This window comes from Cataglyphis hispanica, chromosome 15 (genome assembly GCF_021464435.1).
Source record: "Cataglyphis hispanica isolate Lineage 1 chromosome 15, ULB_Chis1_1.0, whole genome shotgun sequence".
In the NCBI taxonomy this organism is placed as follows: Eukaryota; Metazoa; Arthropoda; class Insecta; order Hymenoptera; family Formicidae; genus Cataglyphis; species Cataglyphis hispanica.
Window position 1 is genome coordinate 4,402,658 of NC_065968.1, and position 15,985 is coordinate 4,418,642.

The following is a 15,985-nucleotide window of genomic DNA, read 5'->3' on the forward strand; positions in this document are numbered from 1 at the left end:
TGCATATATATATATATATATATATTTCTATATACATATTTATACACACACACATACACACATATATTCCCGAACGCATACATTCGCGCACTCGTATACACATATATGTTGTTACACAGTCGCGATCGTCGAAGAGCAGAGTCTCATCCGTTGTTTTCACATACAAAGGAACCGAGCGAGTGGTGAGCGAGGAATCATCATAAGGATCTCGGCCTCGCCTTTTTCTCTCTCTCTCTCTCTCTCTCTTTCTTTCTTTCTTTCTTTCACTCTCTTCCGTTCGTCGATATCATTTCGACCGCAAAATACGAAATCAACCGCGAGACAAGGCGATAACGACCGACGGGCACGAGTGAATGTATCTGGACCGGGATGAATGTACCTACCACGTGTGCCGATCCGGTGAGGAAGGAGAGCGTGTACGGTCCCCCGTGGTCTAGCTACGCGTCTCCGCGATCGAAACAACGGTCCTCGTTGCAAGTTCGAGGTCGCGGATGAACGAGGACACCGATAGGCATAATCACTGTCGCCGGGAGCGGGGACTTGCCAATTTGCGACGACGATTAAGGAGTTTAAAAGTGAGATGAAGAGAGAGAGAGAGAGAGAATGTGCGTATATTTGTGTGCGTGCGTGTGTATGTGTAAGTACGTGTGACAGAGGGAGACAGCGGGAACGAGGACGAGCCGGAAGGAAAAAAAAAAAAAGGAGAGACGTGCGTAACGTAAACCGGCGCGTTACAGTGACACCACGAGCCGACGAAGCACCAAGTACGGGCTGCTGTTCCCGAGCCTGGTTAGGACTAGCATGCGGGGGGAAGGCTCCCGCTCGCCCGCCGTTATTCTTTATCGGAGCATGAGACATCTGTCGTAATAAGTGCGGACTAAAAAATAGTGCGTACGCAGAGAGAGAGAGCGTGAGAGAGTCGGAGTCGTGCGAGAGCGAGAGAGCCGGCCGCCACCGGGCGCCATGGTGGGAGAGGTTGATGCTTGCGGCCGCGGCGGCTGTTTCTCTCCCCGTGTACCCCGCAATCTTGGTCTCTTCCCTCTGCCGCACATGCTTTCTCTCTCTCTCTCTCTCTCTCTCTCTCTCTCGCTCTCTCTTTCTCCGCCGCTCCGGCGCGCTCCACCCCGCCGTAATCAGTTCATGAGACGAAAATGCGCGTAGCCGCCGCGAAACGAGTCCGGTCTCGAGCTATAAAAATGTTGATGCGCCTGAGCCGCGAGCATCCGAAAGCGTTACATCAAAGCTCGCTTTGCATTTTCGGATGCTCGAGAAATCTCCACATCTCCTCCAGGTTGCCTTTAATTTTAAGATAATCATCTCGGGAATCATTCGCATTCGAATGTATTGCGAAATAACTTGTGGGAGCGCGAAAATTGCAAAAATTGATCTCTGATTTGGATTTGTGAATATAGGAGAAGAGAGAGAGAGAGAGAGGGAGAGAGAAATTCGACCGACGCTTCGGATGTCATTTCGAAGGATGATGAAACGCCAAGTTAAATTTAGCCAGTTTTCGAATGAGGAGGGCGAGATTTTAAAATGGTCACTGCATGTTTCGACTGAGATCGATAAACGAGATCCGCTCCGCCGTTTCCCCGATAATTATGTACCCCTCATTCGTTAACATTAACGAAGCAAAAACTGCGCTCGCTCGCTCGTTCGGGTATTTATCCTTGCCGCGGCACGCGCCGTCCTGCTCCTGCTTAAACTCGACAGTAGCACCCAGAGCTATTACCCCCTCTCTCTCCCTCTCTCTCGCTCTCTCTTACCGCCGCGAGCCGTGCACCACCGTAGGCGACCCCACTCGATTCGCCCCTCAAAAAATCATTACGCCCTTCCACGGGCTGCGCATGAACGCGGTTTTAATTCGCTACTAGAAAAGTAAAATGTAAACGGTGGTGGGCTCGAGGGCCCGTAAAGGGGCGCGGGTAGTGGTGGCGGCTGGTGGCGCGCTTCGGGAGGATGAGAAAAAGGCGGATAGAGAGCGAGGGGGATTCCGCGGAGAGGGAGGGGGGGGGAACATCCGCGCGCGAGCGGTATATACGGGTCGACGGGGGGGTGCCGGACGACGACGACGACGACGACGGGGGTGGGAGACGAAGTTTCGCGGACGTGGTCGAGGACGAGGCGAGCGAGGCGTACGAGGAATGAAGCGACTACGGGAGCGCGCGCGACGTAGGACAGATCCTTTTTCCTCCGACTAGCGAGACTAGGCAGAGTAAGCAGCAGCAGCAGCAGCAGCAGCAGCAGCAGCAGGAGGAAGAATATGACGGCGCGAGGATGGGGCGCGCGGTGTAGAGAACGTGGTGGAGGGGACCGGCGACGAGAGAGGAGGATATGCTGCGCCCCTACTTCTCTAAGGGTTCCATTGTAATATTTATTGATTGGATTCCTAGGAGCCCAGGCTGTGAGGGCTGTGGCACCTATGCTTGGACTAGATTGCGTACAAACGCTCTCACGACCATCTCGCCACTCTTTTTCCACTACTCGCTTTTTTCCTCGCCTCTTTTTTTTCCCACGCGTTACCTATCGACGTTTTTCCCTTCGCTCTCTTTACGATCCACGTGGCAAGATTTGCGTAAATGCTTATAATGCATTTCGAACGATGGATATCCTCGCATCTAAAAGTTGCGACGGAAAAATTGCGAAAAGCGAATTCATTACGAATGTGATACGCATTGAAAAAAATTTGAGGTCTAAAAGTAAAGCCATAAAGAGGCCAAAGTGAAGCAATAAAGAGGCATTCAAATTGCGCGAGTTTATTTTGCAAAAATTTTTCTCGCAGAAAATTTGATACAAATAGTAGGTGTACTTGATGGATTATATTTCTATATTTTAGAATTGTTTACAATAATTAAAGATGATGGTAAAAATGAACAATCTCGTATTACAAAAAATACTCGATGTTTAAAAATTTAGCATTAATTTCGAATGTCGATTTGTTTTTGCTAAAAAAAAAAACTGATTTGCGTACGTAAAAATTAATTTACGGAAAAACTATTTTACAAAAAAGGATCTACATACTTTTGTCTTAGGAAATTATTTATGCGTATAGACTAATGAAAAATTGTCGTTCCATAATTTAGCGACATTCAATTTTAGCAGCAATTATCAAATCACATGCACCACAAAAATGCAGATATAAAAATTCGTCAGGGTCGTAATATATTATCGTTTCTCGAGGATATAAAGCGCGAGAGACGTGCAGAAACGTCGTCGTGTATAAATGTCGGCTGAAACGATGGAACTTACTTTCACTGGCCTTTTGTACATCAATCGTTTTGCATATATATAGCACGATTAGTTCAATCACGTGACGCTGCGTTTTCGCTTGCAGGTTCGTATCTGCGTCAGCGAGAAGCAGCAGGTGTCCAAAAACAGAGGTGACCACACTACGAGAAAGAGTGTGTGTGTATGTGCATGAGAAAGAAAGAGAGAGAGACTGAGGCGAAACGAGGAGAGCGTGCGCGTGCTGCGAATGGCGTGGAACTGGTAATCCTTGATCTTACGTGACGTAATAAATTCTCGCCGAATACGGCGAGTTGCGTTAAATGTAGAGTATCTCGCAAGTTCGCGAAGAGCGATCGGCGAAGATTTATAACCGCGCGTAATTGATTTTAATGAACGGCTTTCTTTCCCTCGCGCATGGATTTGGCGAAATCACAAAGATGTTCTTGAAAAACGAAAAACTCTTTTGCGGCACTTGAGCGAACGATCCATTGCGTGCAAATTTGCAAATACAACACAGCGTGTGCGTAATCGAATTTCAACGAGCGCATCATGTTAAATTAATGTAGAATATTAGAATTGCATAATATATATTTTTTTTTTTTTTTAAATTCCTCTTTACGTATTCTTTTTTAAATATTCTTCATATTATGCATTCGTAAACGCGTAGATTATACGAGCAGTAAAAATTTTAACGTTAAACAAATATCGGTTCGCGAAAAACTTGGTCGATATATAATTTTTTTACCACTCTATTTCTGTATAAAAATTCAAGTCCATCCTCATCCGCATACGTCAACTACTACTGTGTAGCATCGGGAAGAGAAGCTTTTGTAACATAAGCGTTGTACGCGTCCGAATGGATGCTTGAATTGCAGCCAGAAGCGTCCGCACCATGTAATCATCCGAACCGACCTTTTTTTTGCACACCCTATATTCTTCATACAACGCACGGACGGATCCCCATCGTTCCGTATCGTTCGTCCACTTGCTGCGCTTGCCAATACGTCGATGTATAAAACATCGCACCGTGTATATTTGCGTTATTTCAGCGGGAAGATAAGATTCTTTCGGCGATATTCAAATAATTTTAGGCAAAAAAGGCGTCGCATATATACCTTTATAAAAATATCGTTATCGTTAAAAATTAGGTTTCTAAAATTATAACATGTCACGCAAGAGGAAAAAACGATGTATTACTAGAATAGTGCCAATAACAACTATTATAATCCCGTTTTACACGTTTTCATTTAGAATATGCAAACTATTCTTGTATACACGTGGCCTCCTTTCTTCTTTAAAATTATCTAAATAATATTTGAATTTATCTCTTTTCCAAAATCTGATAATGTTATCTTAAAATACGTTCTACATTTAATTTTCGACGAAAAGCAACGAAAAAAATATCAAGAAAAATACAAGAGATTTTATTCTGGTATTATCGATTTTTAATTACCAATTGCCGATTGCCAAGACGTCATCATTTTCTAAATTACTTATATTCGGTATAAAATACAAGAAAAAAAAATAAATAAATCTATTCGTCGAAAATCGTACAACATCGTTTAATTACGATAGGCAGCAGCTCGCACTAATAAGCGGGACGTAGCACGGAGTAGCACGAAGCAGCCGAAATTGCCCCCTGTCCCTCTCCCCTTCCCCTCGCGTTTGGCGGCCTGGAAACGTCGTTAGCGCTACGCACCTGTCGGTTAAAGTGCCGTCGAGACTCGTCGACGGTACGTTTTCCGGGATCCGTGGAGACGAATATCGACGGCAACACATATATGCATACGCGACTATAAATCGCCCTGTTTAGGGAAGCGACGCAGGCTGTCCGCGTCCCAAATGCACTTTGCACACGCGAAGTAACAAAAGGCGGAGGGGTGAGGCGTCGGGGCAACACACATATACGTTTGATCGCTACGTACCCTTCCCCATTCTTTCCTCCATCTTTCTCCGGTCGCCTCGGTCTGCCTTCACAGAGACCCCGTCTCCTCTCTTTCTCCCTCTATCTCTCTCCTTCTCTTTCTTTCTTTCTTTCTCTTCTCTTTCTCCGTCCCCTCCGTGCGAACCGGTACCCTTTCCTTTTCCCCTGCACTCGCAAACATTTGGTGGCCGTTGACCTCGAGCGGGCTAATCCGTCGACAGCCAAACAACCAATTATTTCTCTTCAACGGTACGCTTCACCACGGCCGGTCGACATATAGCGCTTAACGTGGGAATGACCGACGAATCAGGTGAAAAAAACTTTGACCGATTGCATCGACGCATCGTGGACAGCGTAGCGTTTTAACTTTGGCCAAGTCGAGTTCCTCTCATCGCGTTTATCTCATAATTTTTTACAAGAGAAAGAAAAGAACATACTTGTTTTCGTCTAAGATATTTCTAAATCTTATATATTGATACAATTAAATAGCAAAGATGTGTATAAAAAGAAAAGCTTTTTAATATAAATGTCCAAGAAATGCGCAAAATTTATGTATCAAGATTTTTGGTTCTTTTAATTGCGCTCTATAAGTGATATACGATTTAAAAATAAAACGACAGCATCGCGCAAATAACATACAATTATAAAATTGATATAGACGTTTTGCGACGAATGTTTGATTAGCCCGAAAAAAAAATCATCTATGATATCGCAATAGAATGGCAAGTTTAATTTCCGTTTCACGCGCGCTACTTTGTATAGTGCAAGAAGGGCTCGCGACGAAAACCTTTCAACGCCTGGCCAATACTAGATACGCACTACTTGATACGGGACTAGTGCGGTGTGTGTGCTCTCCGCGTGTCTATTCTTACGCTATTCTATACTACTGCGACTCTAAAGCAAGTCGTTCTAACCAGGGATTGTGAAATCAGTGTAATAAATTTAGTTTTCGAAATTATGGATGCAGGAAAATGTTTCTATGTTCATCTGCGACACAATCGACGTATAAAATATATATTTTTTTTATATATATATTTGTAAGATCGAAACTTAGTCGTCGCGAAATTATATCGATTTCAGTAACTGTAAGACGTCCGTATATAGTTAAACACCGTCACACAGCTAGTCATAGAATATTTTTTCAGATACCTTACGATATGACATTACAAATTTAGAGATGTAAAAATAATTGATAAGCAAAAGTATACTTGGTGTATATATTTTTTCATAGCAGATCAAATGTCACATTTTTGTACTGAATTTGCAATTAAGCAGGACAAACGACAAATCGTTACTGTCAAAATTATTTAGATGGCAAATTTGTGCTGTATCAACACGATTCGTGTTGTGTTATCGCGCGATGAGGTGATTTTAACGCAAGGTAGCAGTTTCGATATTGCAAATGCATTTTACTTAACCTGCGATGATGAACATGCGAGAGAGATTTAAATACGGAAGGGAAGATGCAAATAAAATTGCCCTCTTTATCATTATAATTTACATTAAATACATGTAACGCACGCAATTGATTAGGAATAGTAAAAATCGATGTACGAAATCATATCAATCATCGATCTTGAAATTGTCATTTCCGTTCGTGTCCGCCTCGGCCCGACCTGCTTTTCGCGCGATTAATTGAGACACGATGATCCACGAATATTTCCGTCGGTGTTTAAAAATACTGAAAACAGGTCAGCAGCTATATTTTTAATTGTAGCGCAGACAGTCGGCTGCATCGAGCTTGCATCACATGATACATGTGCACGAGATACATGTGGATACACAAACATACATACGTATGTTTACAACGCGTGGTTTAAAAACGCGGATCGTAGTAAAAAATTGAGGATGCCAGTCGCGCTGGTATTTTTAAAACGGGCGCTTTTGATTTTAATCGCGCTTTTTTTGTCGCGCATTTCTTTTCGTTTCGAGACAGATGATAATATCTGCTTCTGCGAAACTAGAAACACTTGCAGCGATTCATTCACGCACTTGCGAGCATATATCTCGCGCCTGTGATACGCACAAAAAGTCGATTAAAGGATTATTTAAAAATTCGCAAAGGAAAAAAAATGCAATTGTTATTATGTGGACGTGTTATAAAAAATATCTGGTATCTATATCCTTTTTTTTTATTTTTATAAATCGCATTTGGACAATTTTCAAAATAGGTTTGAAGTCAATCGTGCAAGATAATCGGATTTAAAAAAAAATCTGTGGGACAATATTCTATTCTGAACATTTGTCCGAGGGATGTGTAAAAGTGAAACTATCTATAAAAATATTCACATATCGAATCATGATGGCTTTGCTATACTTATTTTAGTACGACCGTATTAATTTCCAATATGGATGCACACGCGAAAAACCGTCCGCAATACCGCAATACATCGTAGATTTGCAGAAAGAATCGGCTCATGATTATTTTATACATCCGCTTTCATTTAGTTTCTGAAAATATTATTCAAGTCTACGTGCTTCTCTATCGAATGGAGACTTTTTCATTTTAATGCAGAATACTTCATGGACAATATGATCTTGAAAGAATCTTTTTAAGAGACGCTTTAACAATATTGGAAATAAAGATTGATATTTCGGCACCGAACATTCAATCCCTCCAATCGTTGGAGGAACCGAACGCGTTAATTTCCGTTATAATTTTCCCAATCTCGCGTATAATATACGATATGAAATATAATTTCTACATCGAAATCTCGCTCGTTCAACGAAAACGGTGACTTGACCGCGACTTGCAGAAAGAAATCGGGGCCGCGACTTTTCTTTCTTTTTTTTTTTTTTTTACAACAGCCTATTTCTGGTGGCCACCTAATTCATACGCCCGAGATACTAGCGACGCAATATAAACGCACACATACGCATGGGCGTATGCACATTTTTTCGCTCGCGCGGCGTGCACATGCGCGTATAATGCACGAAACAAAGAACCGTCCTAAGGAAGGAACCGCGTACCCTCTCCCCTCCCCTCCCCTCCCTCCCTCCCCGCCCCCGCCGCTCGCGCTCGCATAAATACACGGGCCCCCGTCGCGCCGGTTATACTGCCGTCTCGTTGACTACTTCGCCGATTCTCGGATATGATTCGTCACGATCAGCTGACGTGCGCATTTCAAGTGGCTTAAATAAAGTGACGCTCTCTCTTTCTCGCCGCTATCACAATAGGCGCCGCACTGTGTGTCCACATTTTGACCTTCCTGCACGCCTATACAAACGCGAATTACAATTGCGAGCGTCCTCGATTACTTATTTATTTATTAATATTTTTGCATTTTTTTCTTTTTACGATCATGAAACTCTTGCAGGAAAAAGAAATGCTATCAATGGCTAGAAGTTATCGCCAGCGAGATAATTTTGATAATTCGATAACTGTTAGGCTGTGAACGTTGTAGTTTTAATATCGATGTCTCCATGCGATAACGATTATTAATTGAAAACAAAATGCGATTTTTGTAAATTGTACAATGTGAAGGAAACATAAAGACAATAACCATTCCACATTATTGTGTAAAATATAATTGGAATATTTAATTATTACGAATTCAAATCTTTGCAAGACTGAAACGACGAGAATTGATATCGCAATATCGCTTACCGCAAAGGATTAATATTTAATTTATTCGCAAATTATTTCCACAAGGAGTAATACAGATAATATTTTATGATTAAGATTAAGGAGATAAATGATTTTTTTTCATGATAATTCACGGCCATCTTTTTTCCTCTTAATATATACAATATATACAATATTTATATTTCCTTCCTATACAATATATACAATATTTATATTCCCCCCTATACAATATTTATATTCCCAAATACAATATTTTTATTTTTATTACCTCACACTTTTTGCCGCGTATGTTTATAAACAGTCTTTCTCGTAAAGCAATAGCAAAAGTCTGTAATGTAAGATCCGATCAGTTAAGTCTCGTCGCGACCTTCTTCTCAAGGTATGCGCGTCGCGCGGAATCAACCGGTGCGAATTTTAACGCGCGGCATGTAAAACGTTATATACTCTCGAACCTCAGCACCTGAAAATTCATGCGCAGTACACATATATATATATATACAATTCAATCGGGCGTCTTGTATCGGTGAATAGCGCACGGAATTCATTCGATTGACTCGCGCGTTCGACCGGGTCGGTGAATGAATTCGCTTTGTTAACTTTATCGCGCATTCTCCCGGACAGCATCGATCGCTTATCGATCGCGGAGATATTCCCGCAAGCGCGCGTTTAGGAAAACATTTAAATTTAATAGAATGATATCACGCATGATAGAGATCGCCCTTTAAACTCGTATATACTCGCTTTAGAATGTCTTTTTTTTTTTTTTTTGTATTACTCATGATAATAAAACGCGGATTCTTCCTCTCTCTCTTGCGAAACTAAAATGATAAAAATAATCAACGTTGTTTCAGCGAGAATAATTCTATGGCGTATAATAGAAATTAATGCAAGGGTGCCTCTACTCAAATCGGTTGATTATCGATTGCTTACAATAAATATAAGAGCAAAATTATAAATTTTTAAAAAAATTCCTTACGTTTCATTAAAATTCTATGAAAATTTCTCCAATTTTTTCAGATACAAAGAATTATTAAATTTTTCATATTTTTCCAGGGAATCCTGAAATAACAAACGTGCATAAGGAGCAAGCGAAGCATCGTTACCGCCTCTACTTATCAGGTAATGTCCAAGATAAATGATCCAGTACCAAAAATACGCGATAGTGTCATAGCATCGTTATTGTAGACTGACGTATCAGTCTTGTAACGTGAACGGCGGTTTTCCAACCGAGACGCGTTCCATGCGAGCGTTCGTCGCGCCTAAATAACGCGTTCGCCTGCTTCGGAGTCTAATTTCGCAGATAAGGCGGCGGTCATCGCGAGACGTAATCTAGTTACTAGGCGTACAATCTAATCGACCGATTCGTATTATGTGTATGCATACCTGCACGTACAAACTATACTTCTATTTCGTAGAATCTCGCACTCTAGCCCGCGCGATAAAGTTAGTTTGTCTTTAATGTTACGCGAGACTTGACGTTACGCAATCGCCTCATCTCTCTCTATCCTCGTATTAATTCGACTATCTGTTTTGTTTTTTTCTCAAGTTAACGCGTCTACGCGCGAGATAAGACTTCCTGTCGCTGACGTTATTGTCGATAATTCTACGAAATATCATTGGCAATAAATCAAACGCGATCGAATAAACCGTACATGGAATCGACATGTAAACTTTACAGAGAATATATGTATTGAATTTGATGCATAAGAAGGTGAACGTGAATAATTTTTATCTAAATTATAATCATTATGATTCTTTTTTAGTGGAGGTCCATTTTATCGGTTCGTTTTATCTCTCTCTGTGTAACTTTTAAATTTTATAAGCGTATTTTCTTCTCTTTTTATAATTCCGCTAATGTGTAGATTAAAAAAAAAAAAGAAATTATTTGTTTTATATAGACAACTAGAATATGTTTCGATATATATTTTCATCCGAGTTGCTTTTTATTCTTCTATCTTGAAAAAAAAAAAAACGCTACTGATATTTCTCTCTATTATTACGAAATTATGCAAAATTATACGTTCAGTTTCTAGAAGGAAGCAAATTTTATATGCGTGTTAGAAAATAAGAACAGATAGATCGGGCACTGCCATTTTACGTCGTCCAATAATTCTCAGAGCGAAGAATCTCGAAGAAGGACGCGAAGGGCGGGGAGGGGGCAGAGAAGAACGGGTGGAATAACGGGTGAGATTCAGCGTCCGTTATGGTTCAAGGAGAACACACCGTTATCGGATACATCCCTTTTCTCGTATGCAGGTGCTTCCGAGAAAATTAAACTGGCCATCGCATCGCTCTAATTTGCCTCAATGTATTAACGCTGCCGGGCAAATATGCGCTCGAGCTAATTACATTACAAATTAATAGTCAATAAGGATCGACGGTCATTTCTGTGATAATTGGAATGTGCGCGAGAAATTTTTTTTTTTGCTTTAATCACGTTAAGCGCCATTCCACGAACGACGAAAAAAAATCTTCGCGGATCTCCACGGATTTAGTCATGTTTTTAGAAAATTATGTTAAATTATCTTCATCATATATCAATTATCTATCGCAATAAAGTCACTTGATAATTGAAGAATAATAGGCGATAAAAATATTAATATATGTCAACGAATCATATTCAAATTAAAAAACAACGGATTAAGCTTGCGAGAAAAGTATCGAGATAAAATTTAAAATAAAATTAATATGATACTTAGATACAAAAGATCGCTACAAATAAAAAAAAAAAAAAGTGTAATAATGTCGAAAAAGAGAAAGTGACTGCAAGATTATTGTCATCGAGTTAATCGAGTATTATTCGGATTATCATTGTAATCGGATAAACATTTGTCAATCGATATTGTCGTACAAGTTCATTTGATTAAACGTTAGAACTCGTAGTAATCGTGAGAATTAAATATCGATTCTCGCGCGATTGAGAGACATCGCTGACAAAAGAGATTAGGCGGAGGCACCACAGCTTTGTCCGAGGCTATCCTTGAGAATCGCCCCTGCACCGGGGAAGTTTTATCGCTATGTATATATACGCCGCACGCGCGCATCTCTCTCGTATACGAAGCGCATACGTAGCGAATGCACGCGGCGGCTAAATTTTTCAGGAACGTTCGCATCATCATCGAGTCGCTTCTTATTTTTTACCAGAGGTTCCGCCGCGCGCTTCCCCTCCCGGGGGAGGACATCTCTTTGTCTCTCTCCATCGTATCGCGTCGTGTTTTTTCCTACGGTTTTTTTTCTTTCTCTCTCTCTCTCTCTCTCTCTCTCTCTTTCTTTTTGACGTTCGATGTGTTCGCGAGATCTATTTATACCTAGGTTCCGCGCTGTTTTCAACTTGCTGCACGGTCGTGCAACAAACCTAAGTCGCGTCGCGACTCGTAAAAATAGGGCGATGGAAAGAGTATGATTTGAAGAAGTAATCGCTACGCAGGTGCGAGCGAGAAATATCATCTTGAGCGGTGAAATGCGTCAAAAGATTTAGGATTCTTAATCTATAGATTTATATTGCGTGACTTAACACGTGGTCTCTTCCCAACGTCTCCTTTGCATCCGCGTAAAAAAAAAAAAATCAATGTCCTTGCGCGAAACATGGCACGGATACCGTGCCAAAACTCGCAGCTATTAAAATCCTACGACCTAAAAAAAATACGTAATCGCCCGCAGTTAGTGAACGAAAAAAAAAAAAAGAACAAATAAAACGATTTGCGCGGCAACGTGGTGAAATCGAGGGGAAAAAAGAGAGAAAGAGGAAAAAAAACAAAATAAAAAAAAAGGAAAAAACCGATTACTCGCACGCGCGGCGAGAGAGAAAGAGAGAAAGAGAGAGCTCCGCGCGCCAGACGAGGCGTGGTACGATGGAAAACGAGAGTGAACCGCGTAGAATTGAGCGCGTACGCGCGGCGACCGTGGCACGGTCGCCGCGCGGCCCCGGAGCGAGACGCACGAGACAGACAAAACGAGGTTCGAGCGCCTCTCGCGGCGCACGGAGAGCGAAGCGAGGAGCGATAGAGATTACGTCATGTACCAAGCACTCTCTAACGTCTGGCATTATCTTCGTCTAGCGCGAGTCTAGCCGGCACCCAGTCCAAACGGTGCTAACACCGCCGCTCTACCGGCGTCGTCGCGGCAGCCGCCGCCGCCGCCGCTGTCACCGCCACCGCCACCGCCACCGCCATCGCCGCCGACGCCGTCACCTTTGCCGTCTGGCATACATAGACAAGGGCATACGAGACACGTCACCGTACGCGTCGGGGATTCATGAAAGGACACACGCACGTATTCTATCTACTAGCTGCCGCTAACTAGGTGTTCGACGGACGGCGCGTATATGCGTGTGTTGGTGCGCGTTTACAAACGCGCGAGATATACACTCTCTCGCGTGTTGACGCGTATGCACACGCATCACACACCGTCGCGAATTCGCATACACGTATTTTGCATGCACGCGTACCGCTATATGACTCGCGCGACAGATACATGCAAGCGCTCGCTTTCTCTCTCTCTCTCTCTCTCTTTCTCAACTCTCTCGCACTCTTTTTCGCTTTCGCGCCCTCCTCCCTCTCCCCTCTATCGTTCCTTCTTTCGCTCTAACCCTCGCACATTCTCTCCGTCCATCCTCTCTACCCTCCTCCCCTACCCTTCGATCGCCCTCTTTAAGTACCCCCTCCTAAACTTTTTACTCTTTCTCTCTCTCTCTCTTTCTCTCTTTCATTCGCTCCCTCTCCTTCTCCCTGCCATCATCTCTTTCTATTCCATTCGCTCCCTCTCTGTCTTCCCCAAACTTCTTCCTCTGTCTCTAGCGATCGCGTACACCGTGGAAGCCGCGCACAGGCGGCCGAAGGCCACCGGTCTCAGCTGTGGACGTACCTTGATCGTCAAGCGAAAAGTGAAGTGTGGACCTCCTTTGCCCGGCGTCCTTGTCGTTGATGCTATAGGCCCCCGTCGTACTACTATTCCGATGCGACGACTGCGACGATTACACGTCGAGCCTTTGCTCCGACTTCCGCTCTTCTAGTCGCGCCGAAACTATCGTTGAAGGAGAGAGAGAGAGAGAGAGACGCGTCTGTACGTCGCGTTCGCTCCTTTACGTTTCTTCTTTCTTTCTCCTTTTTCTTTTTTTTTTTTTTTTTTCAAGTCAGACGTCACTCTCTTGATGCCGCCTGATTTCAACCGTACCGTAACGATTCTCTTCCGGCGACGGAAATCGGCCGAGTCCCTCGCAGAAGGAACGAAACAGTTCTACAATGACAGTTGGTATTATTCACTAGGCGAGTCTCGATGACAGGCGGACTCGTTTTCTTCGAATTTTTACGTTGTCTCACTCGGGATCTCGTACGTTACCGTATCGAGAGGAAAAAAGAATTAGACTTTTCGCGTGCTACAACTCCTTCTCATTCTTCCTCTTTAACTCGTCATCGGAAACGACGCGGCGACACTTTCCTTCTCTCTTTTTCCGCTCGTCAGGACTGTTTCCCCGTCGATCGTGGTTCTCTTTGGATTCTTCGATACTTTTTTTCAAGACGACGCCGCTGATTGTCAATTATAAGAACACGTCGTGATTTAACGGACGTAATTTAATGGAGCGTATATTATACCCGTAGCATCTCTCTCACTTCACACCGTGACCGAGGATCGTTTCTCTTCTTCTTCTTCGAGGAGTCTCCCTTTCCCTCTTCTTCTCGTGTACAACCCGCGTAACTGGATCACCGTAACGCGTACTCGCGATCCCGTAGATACATGCATGGACGCGCACTGCTTTTCCGCCTTGTCCTTCACGCGAGGTCGTCCTCTCCGTTATAACAGAGGAATTACACACTCCTTCCTGCCGACGATTCGATGCGCCACCGGGTTACTATTCCGCGCGAACGCGCAGTACGCGAGACAGATAAACGCGTGGCGAAAAAAAAAATAATGGAAAAAAACAAAAAAAAAAAATAAAAAAAAATAAAAGAAAGAACGAGAGAAAAAAAAATTGTGGAAGGATCCTAAGACCTCGAGGAGGATGGGACAAAATATTCCACCTTATGTGTGTTAACACGCGCCGCAGGATCGTGCGAGCGAGCGAGCGAGCGAGCGATGACGACGACGACGACGATGTGTCCGCGCGTTTAGAATGTCCTGCGTGTATTATCTTGCGCGCCGACCGCGTCCGAGGACCGAAGGACCCAGCTGCTCCTCGCCGCTTCTTTTGGGACACACACCGGGGGACTACCTAGTCGTAGAGTGATTGGGAACGCGACTGGCCAAAGCACTTGATTCGCGCGCGGTTCGGTTTGCCCGTTGCTGCGCCTCTCCCGTGCAGTTTTTTCGGCAGTCCTGTGGTATGCGTGCGCGCCCGCCGTGCATGTATGCGTGCCGAGTGCCCGTGAGCGCGCGCGACCGCGGGCGTGTATACGATTCACTCTTTCTTTATCTCTTTCTCTCTCTTTCTCTCTCTTCCTCTTTCTCTCGCTCCTTCCTTCTCACTGCCTCACTCTTTCTCTCTTTTTCCCTCCTTCTTTCTCTCTATATCTGCACGAAGCGCTCTTTTTCGTTCTCCTTCCCTCTTCGCCGTTCTTCCTATATCCCTCTCGCTTCCCTCGTTTTTAACACGAGCGTGTGCCGCCCGCTTGCACACACGCGTGTATGTGCCGGACCCTCGCGTGTGCGTGCGTGGCCCCGTAATGTACGCCGAAGAGCGACCCTGTGTGCACGAAAAAGAGAGGGAGTGAGCTAGGAAGAGCGCGAGCGAGCGAGCGAGTATATATGCGATCGTATATATATATATATATATATATACGCGTATGCACGTAAGTATATACATATATAACACGTCCGTCCGATCCTGCCCGTCGTCGTCGTGTCGTTGTCGTCGTACGATGCGTGCGTGCGTGCGTGCGTGCGTGCGTGCGTGCGTGCGTGCGTGTCTCGGGTAGGCGAGGGTATAGTTACCGAAATGTTAACCTCGTGGAACCACTTTTTATTGAGTGTCGCAAAATTCATAGGAACCTCGCGACGCGAGGAGAGGGGTTAACTCGGCCCCCGCTCCTCGCGCGTACCACGTTGGCGGGGCTGACGCCGCGAGAGGGACGGCAACCCCTACCTCCCCTCCCCCTGCCATATTACGGGAGCCCCCGCGGCACCCCTCGCGTATCACCAGACGCTCCCTCCACCTCCTCCTCCTCCTCCTCCTCCTCCTCCTCCTCCTCCTCCTCCTCCTCCTCCTCCTCCGTCCTCCTCCTCTCGTTCCTTCTCCTCCAGTCCTCATTCCT

At 44.0% G+C, this 15,985-nt stretch overlaps 1 protein-coding gene across 15 annotated transcripts in view; it reads right to left on the minus strand.

Moving 5' to 3' along the window:
• The window catches only part of LOC126854882 (broad-complex core protein), a 70,058-nt gene extending 54,628 nt beyond the window's left edge, over window positions 1-15,430 (minus strand). For 11 of the 15 annotated variants that reach the window (XM_050602026.1, XM_050602029.1, XM_050602027.1 and 8 more), the window contains exon 1: window positions 13,602-15,430. The gene's annotated coding sequence lies outside the window, so the exon portion shown is untranslated. Of the gene's footprint in view, window positions 1-383; window positions 1,539-13,601 lie in introns of those variants that run through there. The other 4 variants (XM_050602025.1, XM_050602024.1, XM_050602017.1 and 1 more) reach the window with 3 other exon arrangements.
• Window positions 15,431-15,985: the final 555 nt, after the last annotated feature.